Source organism: Pongo abelii, chromosome 3 (genome assembly GCF_028885655.2).
Source record: "Pongo abelii isolate AG06213 chromosome 3, NHGRI_mPonAbe1-v2.0_pri, whole genome shotgun sequence".
Taxonomy (NCBI): Eukaryota; Metazoa; Chordata; class Mammalia; order Primates; family Hominidae; genus Pongo; species Pongo abelii.
In genome coordinates this window covers 25,992,813-26,007,122 of record NC_071988.2, presented here as the reverse complement: position 1 = coordinate 26,007,122, position 14,310 = coordinate 25,992,813, and the positions used below count along the sequence as shown (strand labels likewise).

General features: G+C 37.8%; 1 protein-coding gene and 1 pseudogene across 3 annotated transcripts in view; one reads left to right on the top strand and one right to left on the bottom strand.

Moving 5' to 3' along the window:
• The window catches only part of STIM2 (stromal interaction molecule 2), a 163,278-nt gene that overhangs the window by 135,825 nt on the left and 13,143 nt on the right, over positions 1-14,310 (bottom strand). The window lies entirely within an intron of this gene.
• LOC100446189 (protein PIMREG-like) lies at positions 11,353-12,066 on the top strand (annotated as a pseudogene).

The following is a 14,310-nucleotide window of genomic DNA, read 5'->3' as shown; positions in this document are numbered from 1 at the left end:
AATGCTATATTTTCAGTTTTACTGCTCTTATAAACTACATAGCCTGGTAACCAAGGTAAACAATTTGTATGTCTGAAAGTTACATTCGGAATTCACCCAGGCAAAACATAAACCTGAAAAAATACTCAGAAATGAAAACTATGTCACAAATATCACACATTAAAATCCTACATGCTTTATTCAAAAGAGGATCCTTCATACCATCAAGATTTACAATTCAAGCCTTGATACCCCTATTTTCCAGTCTTAGCAGATACCAAAAAATAAAATGATGGCTGTCCAGTAAATAAGCTGATATAATCATATGCTGATGACTCCATTTATTCACATTCAAAAACAGGGAAGCAAATCTATGGTATTAAAGTAAGGACAGTGGTTAACCTTAGGCAAAGGCACATAGAGATTTCAAGAGGACATGAAGGACTTCTGGGTAAAGGCAACATTATGTTTCTTGATCTGGGTGCTAATAACATGTGAGTATTCACTTTGTTAAAAATGGTTGAAATGAGCTGTATACTGATGATTTGAGCCCTTTTCTCTACTGTTATACTGTATTTAAGTAAAAAGCTTTTGGAAAACTAGGTATTACAGCAATTCAAAACCATGAAAAATAAGGTTGAACATGAACAGCGGAACACAAATCAACAATCCTTAAGAATATCTGTGTTTTTGCATGTGTACTAACCCTAATATTGTACCCGTTAACTGTACCCACTACATTCTGATTAAGAAAGTAGAGAAATAAGTAACACGTTTTAGAAATAATTTGCCTCCAAAATGTTTGAAATAAAGCAAGTTTTATAATTCAAAGGAGTCAAGGTTCAATTACTCAAGAGGCAAGAGTACTGGTTAAGGATGTGAATCTTGTTGTGAGAATTCTGTCTCACCCACTTGCCTGTTCCGTGAACTCGTGTTTAACCTCTCTGGGTCTCTGTTACATCACCTGTAAGATAGGGATCTACCCCATAAGCTTGTGAGGACTAAATGAGTTATTTCATTTAAAGCATTCAGAACAGTTGCCTGATATATGTAAGTACTCAATAAATGGCTGTTCACTCATGTGGGATACTTAATCCCCCAATGGTGCTAAATAAACAGGGTGTTTCTACTGCAGCCAACTGACAGATGAACACTGAAATGCAAAGAGCCCCTTCTTAAAAGAGCTTGTACATTACCCTGCCTATACAACGAGACAATTTCCTGTTAGTTCTCTTTATATTTAAATTTCCTAAAGTAGTTGCAGCAGAAGCAATAAGTCACACTCCAGCCCTATTCTGGTTTTTTTCTAAACCTTTATTACAAACAGGTTTAAGAATTAAATAACAATTTTGAGCAGAGCGTCATCATAGAAGGAAACTGTAGGATTTTAAAATACAGTAACAGCTGATGTTTTCTAAGAGTTATTATGTGGCAAACACTGTACTAAACATTTTCCTATACTGATCTTTATTGCTCACAACAACCCTAGTAAGTGGGTATGTTGTTCACCCTGACTAAAATGGCCTAAGTCTCTTTTACTGGAGAACACATTTTATTTCATTTTTTTCACCTTCCTAACCAGGCACACAGTCTCCCACATCGAAGGGGCTCAGGGCTGTTTGCAGGAACTGGTTCGTTATAAAGATGATCGCCTGTAACTCTCAAGCCCAACTTGCATTTGGGTGAATTCTAGAGTGAGCACCTTCTTTTCCAGAGAAATATAAGGAACTCAGGTATCTAATCCCATTATTTCAGTCCCATTTGAGATAACTTCCTTGGTTTGCTGAGAGGCTCATCCATTTGTGACTATTAATCAGGTAACAATCTGATAATACTCCTGTTCACAGTAACTTTTCAAAGACTAAGATAAATGCTGAGGATCAATTTCATGGCTATATAATATGAAAATAAGCTATCACCATCATACCAAAATACATAACCTTGCAGATTTACATGGCTCACTCAGCACAGCTACACACTCTAACACTGTACATGGTGCTTTGTTTCTGTCAATTACAAAAGGAACATTTGATACAGCATTAAGTCTCCTTCAAAGAGATTGATAAACACAGCAGTAAATTTTCATTTTTAAATTAACCTTCAAAGAGTCTTTTCATATCTTATTTTAATTATACAATTCTATTTTTACTGCAGCTGTGTTACAAAGAATGGATCTGTTAAACTGCTTTGCCCACCATAATGTAACTTATTATACACTTTCGGCACCTCAGGCAATCTCCTAGCATATACTAATATACATCATTCCTGTGTTTCTATAATACAGTAATTCCAAGACATTGTGCCAATCCCTCTATTTTCCAAGGAAAAAAATACCTAATTCACTGAACACCAAATTATATACAATATAAAACAGGTATATATGTGCATACATATGTTTTCAATTTAATCCTTATCATGACCTTGAAAGATAGTGATTATCTCTTTATTTTTAACCCAAGGAGAAATTGAGGCAAAAAGATCCTGAGTTAGCAAATAATATACCATTTACATGCAAGTTTATTTATAAAGCCTAGTTTATTCCTTTATTTCACATACTGTTTCCCTCCCAACCCTCCCCTCTTTCTCATGCTTCAGGACAGGCTTCTCTGATCATCAGTCCCCATGGTAGAAAAGACACACAAGGCCGGGTACAGTGGCTCACGCCTGTAATCCCAGCAGTTTGGGAGGCCAAGGTGGGCGGATCACCAGAGGTCAAGAGTTCGAGACCAGCCTGGCCAATATGGTGAAACCCCGGCTCTACTAAAAATACAAAAAAAAAAAAAAAAAAAAAATTAGCCACGTATGGTGGTGCATGCCTGCGGTCCCAGCTACTCAGGAGGCTGAGGCATGAGAATCACTTGAACCCAGGCAGCGGAGGTTGCAGTGAGCCGAGATCGCGCCACCGCACTCCAGCCTGGGTGACAGAGCAAGACTCCATCTCAATAAAAAAAAAAAAAAAAAAAAAAAGAAAAGATATACAGATAGCACCTGGATTTACATATAATAGTTCAAGCCATAAAAAGAGACTAATGGGCCAGGTACAGTGGCTCATGTAATACCAGCACTTTGGGAGGTCAAGGCAGAAGGACTGCTTGAGCCTGGGAGTTCAAGACCAACCTGGGCAATATAGGGAGATCCTGTCCCTACAAAAAATACAAAAATTAGCTGGGTATGGTGGCACATGCCTGAATTCACCCCCAGCTACTAGAGAGACTGAGGCAGGAGGATCACTTGAGCCTGGGAGGTGGAGGTTGCAGTGAGCTACAATGGCACCACTGCACTCCAGCCTGGGTGACAGAGCCAGACCCTGTCTCAAAGAAAAAAAAAAAAAAAAGAAAGAAAGAAAGAAAGAAATTTAAGAAACTAGGTTTCTAGATGAAACCAGAATTACAAGGGGGCATTACTTCTTGGCCTTTTAGCTAAGATCAAGCGTAGAATTACAATTGGGGGAAAAAAAAATTAGCAACAACTGAAACTTTACAAAACTGAAAAAAATGAAACCACAATTAACTTATTATTAATAGAAAGCTCAACCCTTTTCATGATATCACATTTTTACAAGAATCACCATAAGAGAATGTCAGAAAAGAATCAGTCTTCATCTTCACATTAGTTTAATACATCTTTTGCCAGAGCAATCTCAACCCCCAATTACAAGGGACAGTGTATTTAACAACACAGAAAAGGGAAACCAATCATACTCTAAATAATCAAAGAAATAAAAACATGACATTTCACTGAAAATACCAAAGATTCTTTTTCAATAAAAACACTATTGGGCACTCAAAAACACAATCCTTCCAGAAAGCAATCTGTCAGTAAATACATACAAACAGATATTTTTTAAACCTTAAAATATTCATATCTTTTAACTTAATAGTATGCTTCTAGGAAGCTGCCCTTAAAATCCAAAGTGGAGAAAAGATTTAGGCAAATAAATGTCTACAACAATATTTTTTAAAGAAAAACTGAAAACTATCCAACAATGAGAATCTACCCAACAATGAGGAAATAATTTATATCTTCCATTCAATAGTTAAGAAAAAGCTCAGGATACGTTGGATTTTTAAAAGATGCAAAATTCCATCTAAAAGGATTGCAACTTGTCTTAGTCCACTCAGGCTGCCATAACAAAATACTTTATACTGGGTAATTTAGAAATAACAGAAATTTTTTTGCTTACAGTTCTAAAGGGTGGGAAGTCCAAGATAAAGGCACCAGCAGATTCAGTGTCTGGTAAGGGCTGTCTTGCTTTACAGGTGGCACCTTGTTGCTATATCCTTACATGACAGAAGGGAAGGGCAAAAGTGGCTTTTTTTTTTTTTTTTTGAGATGAAGTCTCACTGTGTCGCCCAGGCTAGAGTGCAGCGGTGCAATCTTGGCTCACCGCAACCTCTGCCTCCAGAGTTCAAGCCATTATTCTGCCTCAGCCTCAGTAGCTGGGACTACAGACATGCACCACCACACCGGGCTAATTTTTGTATTTTTAGTAAAGACGGGGTGTCACCATATTGGCCAGGCTGGTCTCAAACTCCTGACCTCAGATGATCCGCCTGCCTCGGCCTCCCAAAGAACTGGGATTACCGGCATGAGCCACCGCGCCCAGCCCTGTCTGGCCTCTTTTATAAGGGCACTAATCCCATTCATAAGGGTTTTGTCCTTATGACCTAATCACTTCCCAAACGCTATACCTCTTAGTACCACCATCACCTTGAGGGTTAGGTTTCAACATATAAATTTTGAGGAGACACACACATTCAGAACATAGCACAACTACATAAAATACTACTACTACATATACATATAAAAAAGAACAATACCAAAATGGTTCTTTCTGAAGAGTAAAATTAGTTTTATTCTCTTGTCTACACTTGTATATATTTTCCAAGTTCAAAATAAGAGAACCTATGTATATAAAAAAAGAATAAAATAAAAATAACAAAGTACCGATTTTAAGAATTCTAAGATCTTTGAAAAAAATCACTTCTAAAACATTTAAGTTACCGTATCTGGTTTAAAAATGCATTAAATATTTCCCCTAGCTTAATTCTAATTTGGCTGTCTATCCTTAGGAAAAAGAAAATTATATATATATATATATATATATATATATGAAGGTTTATGCACAAAAGGTATGAACCAAGGCATTCATCCAAAAAGTTTTATGGAGTACCTATGAGACACTGTGTACTATCTAGATACTACATGAGTACAAGGGCCCAATCCTTTTACAGCTTATATTTCTGTGGATAGTATAGATAACAAGTTAATAAGCATATTAAAATGTAATTTCTGGTTATAAGTATTATAAAGGAAATTAACAAAATACTGTGTATGTTTATCAGGGACAGCAAAGACAGAGCCTGCTCCTATAGGAAGTCACCAAAAAAAGTCCTGAGAAAAATATAAAACCAAAAATATACTGCATCCAGACATGCAAAAAGATGAGAAGGAACAATCAAGATGTGGGAAACCTCAAGTGCCAGGGCCCAGAAACAGAGAAAGAGTTTCACATACTCCAGCAGCAGAAAGGAAGCTGGGTAGATGGAAATGGTAAAAACAGATGAAGCTACACAGGTTGACAGGGGCCAGATCATGCAGCAATTTGCAGGCCAGCATAAAACGTTTCTATTCTATCATAATTACATAAGCCTCTAAAGGGGGGGGGGAGAAAATTATCTTATGTGTACTTCTGAGATTAGACTGCAGAAGGCAAAGAATGATAACAAGAAGTTAGGAAGGTACTGCAGGAATCCCAGTAAGAGGGAATGGTAGCCTAGACCAGAGTGATGGCAATGAAAATAGAAAAAAGCAGAGAAACTCAAGACACGTGGTGGCTAGAACCTATAGTATTTACTGGCAGGAGGTCAGAATGTGGGCGATGAGGGCCCAGAACAATCAAGTATACCTCTTAGGACTCTGGCTGAATCATTACTTACAAAGCTAAAACTTAAAGTGTGTTTCTAATAACAAGGAATAGTTACATATATTATGAAGTATCCATGAGATGGAATATTACTAATGTTTGTGGAAGGCTTGCTTCTCTTTACTATCTATGAGATAATGGGCATGATACTTATACAGTCCTTCGGTTTCCTCAAATAATTACTACAAATAATACCTACTTCTCTCATAGAGTTGTTGGGAGAACTAAATGTGAACCTATGAAAAACACTTAACACAATGACTGTGTAAAGCTATCAGAATTCATAGTAATAATATCTCACCACTCAGAATAAAAAAGGTATTCAATAAATGTTTTGTAGTTGAATAGACAAGCAGATAAAAGAAATGGTATAATATCCCAGGTCACCTGACTCAATCCCATAATCCTTCTACAAAACTATGCACTCTTCACCGCAGGCAGGTGAAAAAAAGATTAACAGTTTCACAACCGTTAGATTGTGAAATCAACTAAGTGAAACCATGAAATCCTCATTAGAGATTTTTGGTACAAATTATACAAAAATGAAAGATCTATGCTGTCATGTCGATTACATAATTAAGTAACTACATAGTCAAGTAGATTAACTAGAATTATAGGTAAGTTTCTGAGTCACAAAAGTAATTGAAAAGTTTACTGGCCTACTTACAGGCTGATGAGTCAATCTGAATGCAATACAAAAAGAGCACACAACAGGGGAGACAAAGCAGCAAGAAAATATTAAAATAAAGTCAAAAGTTAGATGGTGATAAGGTTTGGCTCTGTGTCCCCACCCAAATCTGACCTCCAATTGTAATTCTCATGTGTGGAGGGAGGATCCTGATGGGAGGTGACTGGCCCACAGGGGTAGTTTCCCCCATGCTGTTCTCATGATAGTGAGGGAGTTCTCATGAGAGCCGACAGTTTTAAGCGTGGCACTTCCTTGCTCTTGCTCTCTCTCTCCTGCCACCATGTAAGATGTGCCTTGCTTCCCTTTCGCCTTCTGCCATGATTGTAAGTTTCCTGAGACCTCCCAAGCCAGGTGGAAGTGTGAGTCAATTAAACCCCTTTTGTTTATAAATTATCCAGTCTCAGGTAGTATCTTCATAGCAGTGTGAAAATGAACTAATACAGATGTGGAATACAAGTGAGTGGCTAAATAAGAGAACAGAACACAAAACCTGGAAGGAAAGGAAAAAGAGATATGCCAAAAATCAGGATTAGTCAGAGTCTGAGAGACAATTACAGACTAGGAGAAGCAGGTAATTACCTCTCCCACCCGCAAGGCCCAGGCAAAGATCCACTGCTCCTACAGGAGAGATAGAAGTAAAAGCCTACTATGCTTCAAGGACACAGAGACCCTCCTGACCCATGATCCCATACCAAAACTAATCAGAAGTATACTACTGCTAGGGGAAGGACAGAAAACTCTCTGTCCCAAGTACTACCTCAGTCACAAGGCAAAATTTGGCTGCCATGAGAGGGAAAAGATAGGGGGAGAAGGGACGATCAAAAAGGTTCTACTCTCAAGACTCAGGCTTACGGGCCCTACCTAAGACTGAGGTCGGTAGACCAGGAAAATCAAGAACTTCTCCACCCCCATCACAAACCTAGCACATATAAAAAAGAATCCACTATATAACAGGATGTTGCTGATAGATGCCAACAGAGCAGTGTCTTAGTCCCTTTGTGCAGCCATAACAGAATATCTGAGACAGTGTAATTTATAAGGAACAGCAATCCATTTATATTTCCTCACTGTTCTGGAGGGTGGGAAGTCCAAGAGGAAGACACCAGCATCTAGTGACAGCCTTCTTGCTGTGTCACTACATGGCAGATGGGCAAAGAGAAAGATACAAAAGGGAGCCATGCTTGCCCTATATTTTATAACAACATTAATCCCACCTATGAGGGCAGAGCCCTCATGGCCTAAGCACCTCTTAAAGGTCCCATTTCTCAGGACTGTTACAAGGGCAATTAAATTTCCACAGGAGTTTTGGAGAGGACAAATATTCAAACCATAGCAAGCAGGAACACCACTCAGTCCATCCAAAGCACAAAATAACAGCAACTCGCCGCCAGAGAAATTTAGGTCTGTGGTGCACTGAAGGTGATGACAGTACACCAGAGCCATACCCAGCCCAAGCAGTGACAAAACTAACTCAACCTACCATACTAAGTGTGACAGAGGAGGTATACTCATTTCTAGACACAGGTTCTTCTATCATTCAAAAAGTATGACACATTTCAAGAAGAAAAAAAAAAAACAACCCATCGTCAAGAGATAAAGCAAACAACAGAATCAAACAGAGATTACCCAGATGTTGGAACTAATCAGAGATGCTAAAATAACTATAATTCATAAATATGTTAAAAGAGGCAAAGGAAAAGATTAATATGTTAAAGGATCTGGACAACATAAGAACAGATAGGAAATTTTAGCAGGGATACGAAAACTATAAGAGAGTCAAATGGCAATGCTAAAATTAAAAATAAGAATTTATCAAAGATGGTGAATCCCTTTGACAGGATTCTTCATGAACTTAGGTCAACAGAAGTCATCCAAACTGAAACAGAAAAAAAAGGGGAGGGGTGTTTTTTAAAATAAAGAAACCATAAGGGAACACCATTATCAAACAGTCTAACATATACTTAATTGGTGTCCCAAAGGGAGAATAGAGAAAGCAAAGGAAAAAATAATTATCTGAAAAGATAATAGCTAAGATTTTCCAAAATTAACAAAAGACAACCAAGATCCAAAGAGGTCAGAAAGCCCTCTTAAAATTGGTTAAGTTATAGTTACCTTAAATCAAGCAAGTCAAAGCAAAAGGTTAATACAAAAAAATATAGCTTGAAATAACTATTGGAAAGTACATATGTAACAGATATTGTAAAAATATTTTCTATCACCTATAAAAAGATGACATTCTATTTACCATCTCCACATGAAAATAAACTCAAATGGTCTAAAACAGAAAAAAAAGACAATAAGAGACAGAAAAAACTTGAACTGTAAAGTATAATCCAATAATTAAACACATACTATAGTTTTCTGCCAAAAGCCACTAAACCAATGAAGACACTGACTATATTGCTTTGGCCAAAAAACTGTCAATTTTCAGCAAGTACATTAAATAAAGGCATTTGGTTATGAGTTACAAAAACAACTATTATATATAAATTTAGTAAATCCTCTAGATGATAATTCCACTTTGTGAAAATTCTAATACCCACAAATTTATTTATGGTTTCTCATTTCCACTATTGTGAGAATTTTTATGTTAGAGTAACTGGAAAAAAGAAGGGATCTAGAGATTGATAAGAGTAAAGCAAGGCAGAGCGAGTTTTAAGACTTTTAAAATGCAACCCTGAGTTAAAGGAAACCTAGGTAAAGTCCACTTGGCTTTAAAAGTGTATTCCTGTGACTCAAAAGTGGGAAGTGCTATGATCCAAAGACCTACCTAAGTGGTGGGAACAGAGCCAGGAGAGACTGTCTAACATCCTCATGTCTTAATATAAATGCTCTACAGGAAGAATTCTAATTTTACCAATACCCTGTTACTGAAGTGGTTTCATCCATAGTAGTGGAGAAATTAAAGACTTCTTAAATAAGTTTACCCCAAACCTTTTCCATTTGATTCATCCAAATCAATCAACATATCTGAGACTGTGTGGACCCCTAAGATGCGTGAATCAACAATTCCAAGTAACAAAAACAAGACATCTAGCTTTTCCATGGACTGGATACTGAGCCACTAATATGCTCTTTTGTGTACATACTATATACTACAAGCGAAAATGGGTTTTCAAACATCTCATAAGCTACAGAAGGAAATACTGAACTCTTCCTAATAATAAAAGGATGATAAATGGAAACTAACTTTTCTGAATTACTAATTCAGAACACGCAAATGATTACTATGGTACTTTCTTTTAGCAAATATAAATATTAATAAGGGCTTTTGTGGGGCTACAGATTCTCTGAAGCCTATTTTTCCCAAAGGTCTGTTTTTCAATTTGAAATTCTGCTAGTATGAGATTTTTCAAGAACATCCCCATAATAATTAGAAAGGAATTGTCTATAAATATATCATGTCTTGCTTGGGAATTTGTATTTAACTAAAAACAGCTCCCATTTATCTAGAAATCTTGAAGACTGACAAAATACAAAGACTTATTATCTTTTCATTCCTACAGAGTCTGTTCTCACGTTGTTACATTATAAATTAGAGGCCTGAGACACATACAGGCTTCTTACTCCTTTACTAATCTAGAATATAAAGAAAAAATAATCCTAATTATTAACATATTTAGGGCTTATGATGAATCTATCATGACTACCAGCCACCTGCTTGAAAACAAACTTAAAGACTTCAAAATGTAAAACTAAATTTTTAGTACACTATAAAAGTTACCAGATAATTTTATAAACACGTTTAAACAACTCATCATAGATTATTCATATATAAGTTTGGTTACATTCAGAGGACCAGCATATGTGCATATTTCTATAAGATTTTTAAACAGATCTCATAAAAAATACTACATAGCGTATGGCAAAAATAACACAAAACCAGGAGTTAATAGATCTCATTTCTAATTTTAGGTCTATTACACTAAGTTAAACTTGATAGTAAGTTAAGAATATGGATATGCTTTGTATATCCATATACAAAACTGAAAGAGATTTATCATTGTGAATTGTATAACTGATACTATGAGTCAAAAGATTAATAAACAAAACCAATATGCCATTCAGCTTCAATTAAAGGAATCTGCAAACTAGTGAGTACTGGAATGCGTAGCAATCATAATACGAAGAAGCTGCCAATTTTATTCTAAGATCACATACTGCATGTAGCAAAACTACATTTGCCCAACAAATAACCACAGCATTAAAAGTAAAATTATGACAGCAGCAACTTCATTAGTTTAGTTTTCTCCTACTTCTCTGGCACCTAAAAAGTGTCTGCTGTCTAGCACGCAGCAGACATTCAAACATTTGTTTAATAAATATCCTCCACAACTAAGTGGCACGATGTAACTTCACAGTCTATGCCTAATACTTATTGATTTTACTACTTCCAATTTGATATTAACCAGTACTTTTTTAATGTTCTTAAAATCTGTGAGACTATAAATCAAATATAATTGTAAACTTTTAAATAATCCCATTCTTTTATTTCCCTAAACTCGAAAAGATATGAAATTATCCATTAAAAGAGGAGAGCTCATACTTAAGCAAAATGAGTAATATATTAACAATAACTGCTCGGTTTATGTAAATGAAGAACTGAAAGCTGATCCTATAACATTTGTCCACTAGAAGTTACCAGTCACCAATAAAGATGTGCCACAGTTCTTCCTAAAAGTACTTTACAGTACTTGGCGTCGGGCGGACGTTGGGGATGCTGGGGCCTAGTGGTCAGACAAGACTCTTGGGCAGGCAGATGGCTTCTCGGTGGCAGGGTGTAGGGGCCTCTGTGCGCTGGAGAACTCTCCAGTACCAGGAACAGCTCAAGGACAACAAGGAGCTGCAGCCTGTGGCCAGCCATCCAGGAGACCCCTGCCGCAGCCCTAGGTTCCCTGTGCAGACAGTTCCAAAGGAGGCTGCCCCTGACAGCCGTCAACCTCAATCTCTGGGGAGACCCCTCCAGCAAACACTTGGAAACCCCTGAGCCAGGGCAGCAGAGCCTCCAGGCTGCAGCTCGCTCAGCTAAGAGTACCTCAGGTGCCAAGTCCCAGAGAATCCAGGAGTCCTGACACCAAGTGGCTGGTGGAGACTCAGGTGAAGGCCAGGAGGAGGAAGAGAGGTGAACAGAAGAGCAGTGGATCCCCGGCTCACAGCCTGAGCCAGAAGAGCACCCAGCTCTCTGGAGGCGCGCGTGTCCACTCAGCCGCAGACCCCTGGGAGAAGGAGCATCACTGCCTCTCTGCCCGGATGGGTTCACGTACCCACCCACTACGGCGGTTGAGGCGGGAGTCTGCCTTCTAGAGCCCCTTACCCCTTGACAGAGCCCCTCTGCTCTCCCAGTGAGTCTGACAACGACCTAGAGCCTGTGGAGGCAGAAATTCAGCATCTCCAGAAGCTGTCCCAAGAGCTGGACGAAGCCATTATGGCAGAAGAGAGTGGTGACATGAGCGTCTCTCTCATTCATGACTGAGGAAGTGCCCTGCAGGAAACGCCCTGCAGGAAACAAGCCCTGTCTGATCACCAAAACTTCACACCCAAGTATGTCTGTGCTTCCCCATGAGCTTCCTGGACAAAGGAGTCATAGTAACCCTGGGCCACTGCTAACAAGGACCTAACAAGGGACCCAGAGCCCCCCTGCTCTGGCCACATCTAGCCAAAATGATTTAGTTCAGAACTAACACAGTAGCGATGAGAACAGAAAGAACTTTTATTTATTTTTTTTTTAAAGACGGAGTCTCACTCTGTCACCCAGGCTGGAGTGGAGTGCAATGGCACGATCTCAGCTCACTGCAACCTCCACCTCCAGGGTTCAAGCGAGTTTCCTGCCTCAGCCTCCCGAGTAGCTGGGATTACAGGCACCCACCATCATGCCTGGCTAATCATTGTATTTTTGTAGAGATGGGGTTTCGCCATGTTGGCCAGGCTGGGCTTCAACTCCTGACCTCAGGTGATCCACCCGCCTCGGCCTCCCAAAGTGTTGGGATTACAGGTGTGAGCCACCACACCTGGCCTGTTATCCTCCGAATTAAACCCAAACAAGGTAACAAGGTAACAAGGTCTATGAGGCTCTGTACCATCCAGCCCTTCCCTTTTCCATAGCCAGATCTCATCCAACATTCCCCCTCCCTCAAGATGCTGGGTCAAAATGATACTCTTTCACTTCTTCAAATAATTCCAATTCTTTCTTGCCTCACAGTCTTTGTCCATGTGGAATGCTATTCCCCAATTCTTCAGACTTGGCTCTTTATTGTCCTTCAAGATGCCACCTTAAATGAGACCTTCTCTAACTAGCCTACCTAAATTAAAAAGTGCCCCACATTATTTTCTATTTTATGTCTTTTGTTCCTTAATAGCATTTCTCACAACTCAAAATAGTATTTGTATTTTCTATCTTCCCAACTGAAATGCAAGCTTCATAGAACAAAAACCTCAATCTCATTCATCTTTGTGTCCCCAATACTTATCATATGCTTGTAATATACTTGGCATTCAAATATTTACTAATTTCACATTTTTAAAAAATCACTCTATGAGCCTATTATTAAATATATCAATATGCATACATATCTATAAAAGATTATAAAAAACAAAATTTTGATATTATCTTTGTTATTTTTAGCTGTTGAAGTAGATGTATTTTCTATATTTACTTTTCAGTATGTTCTAAATTTTTTATAGTAAACCTTTAAACTCAGAAATTAAAGATTTTAAAGTCTAACATTTCAACTGCAAAATGCTTTAAATCTTTAAATCATATAAAATAATAAAGGTACAAAATGACTCAGGCTTATGATACAACTAATTTTTTTTTTAATATCATGCTGCTTCTCAATGTCACTGTCTATACTTAGCTTCATACTTACAGTTTTAACTAATCTCGGACCACTCGTGGTCCGGTTATTTAGATCAACTAACTACCTCAAACTATGTCTTCATACTTTTTTAAATGCAACATAAAATATCTTAATAACACTCAATAAATCAAAGCATATTTCTACAACTATCCTACCTCTGTATCTACGATAAAAAGAATAATGGTAAGTCAATAATACCTGAATACTTACCCTTGCCAGGCTCTATTCTAAGCACACACAGAGTAATTCATTTATTCTTTGCATCCCATTTTAGAGATAAGGAAATTTAGGCACTAACAGACTAAATCATCTACCCAAAATTACAAAACCACTGTCAGACTAGGATTCAAACTCAGGAAATCCTGCCCTAGTCTAGAGGCTATGCTCTTCATCACACTATACAAAAGTGGAAACAGGCCAGGCATGGTGGCTCACACTCATAATCTAAGCACTTTGCGGGGCGAGGTGGGAGGATTGCCTAAGCCCAGGAATTTGAGATCAGCCCTGGGCAACATACTCAGACTCTGTCTCTACCAAAAAAAAAAAACAAAACAAAACAAAACAAAAAAAGGGTGAAAACAGACTTATGGGCCAGATAAAAGTTCAAGATATAAGATGCTATGCTTCTTAAAAATTACATTCCGTCATCCTTATATTTATGAAAACAAAGCACAAACAGAAATTACGCACTTATCGAAAACCCGAGTCAAACTGAACAAACCGAGTCAAAGTTTAATTTTAAAAAGGACAAATTACTGGGCCTCAGATATATTTTATAGGAGTCATATTCCAAGATTTCACAATATTTAATAGCAAAATTTTGTTATTTACCAAAAATAAATGAAGGAGAAACTCATAAG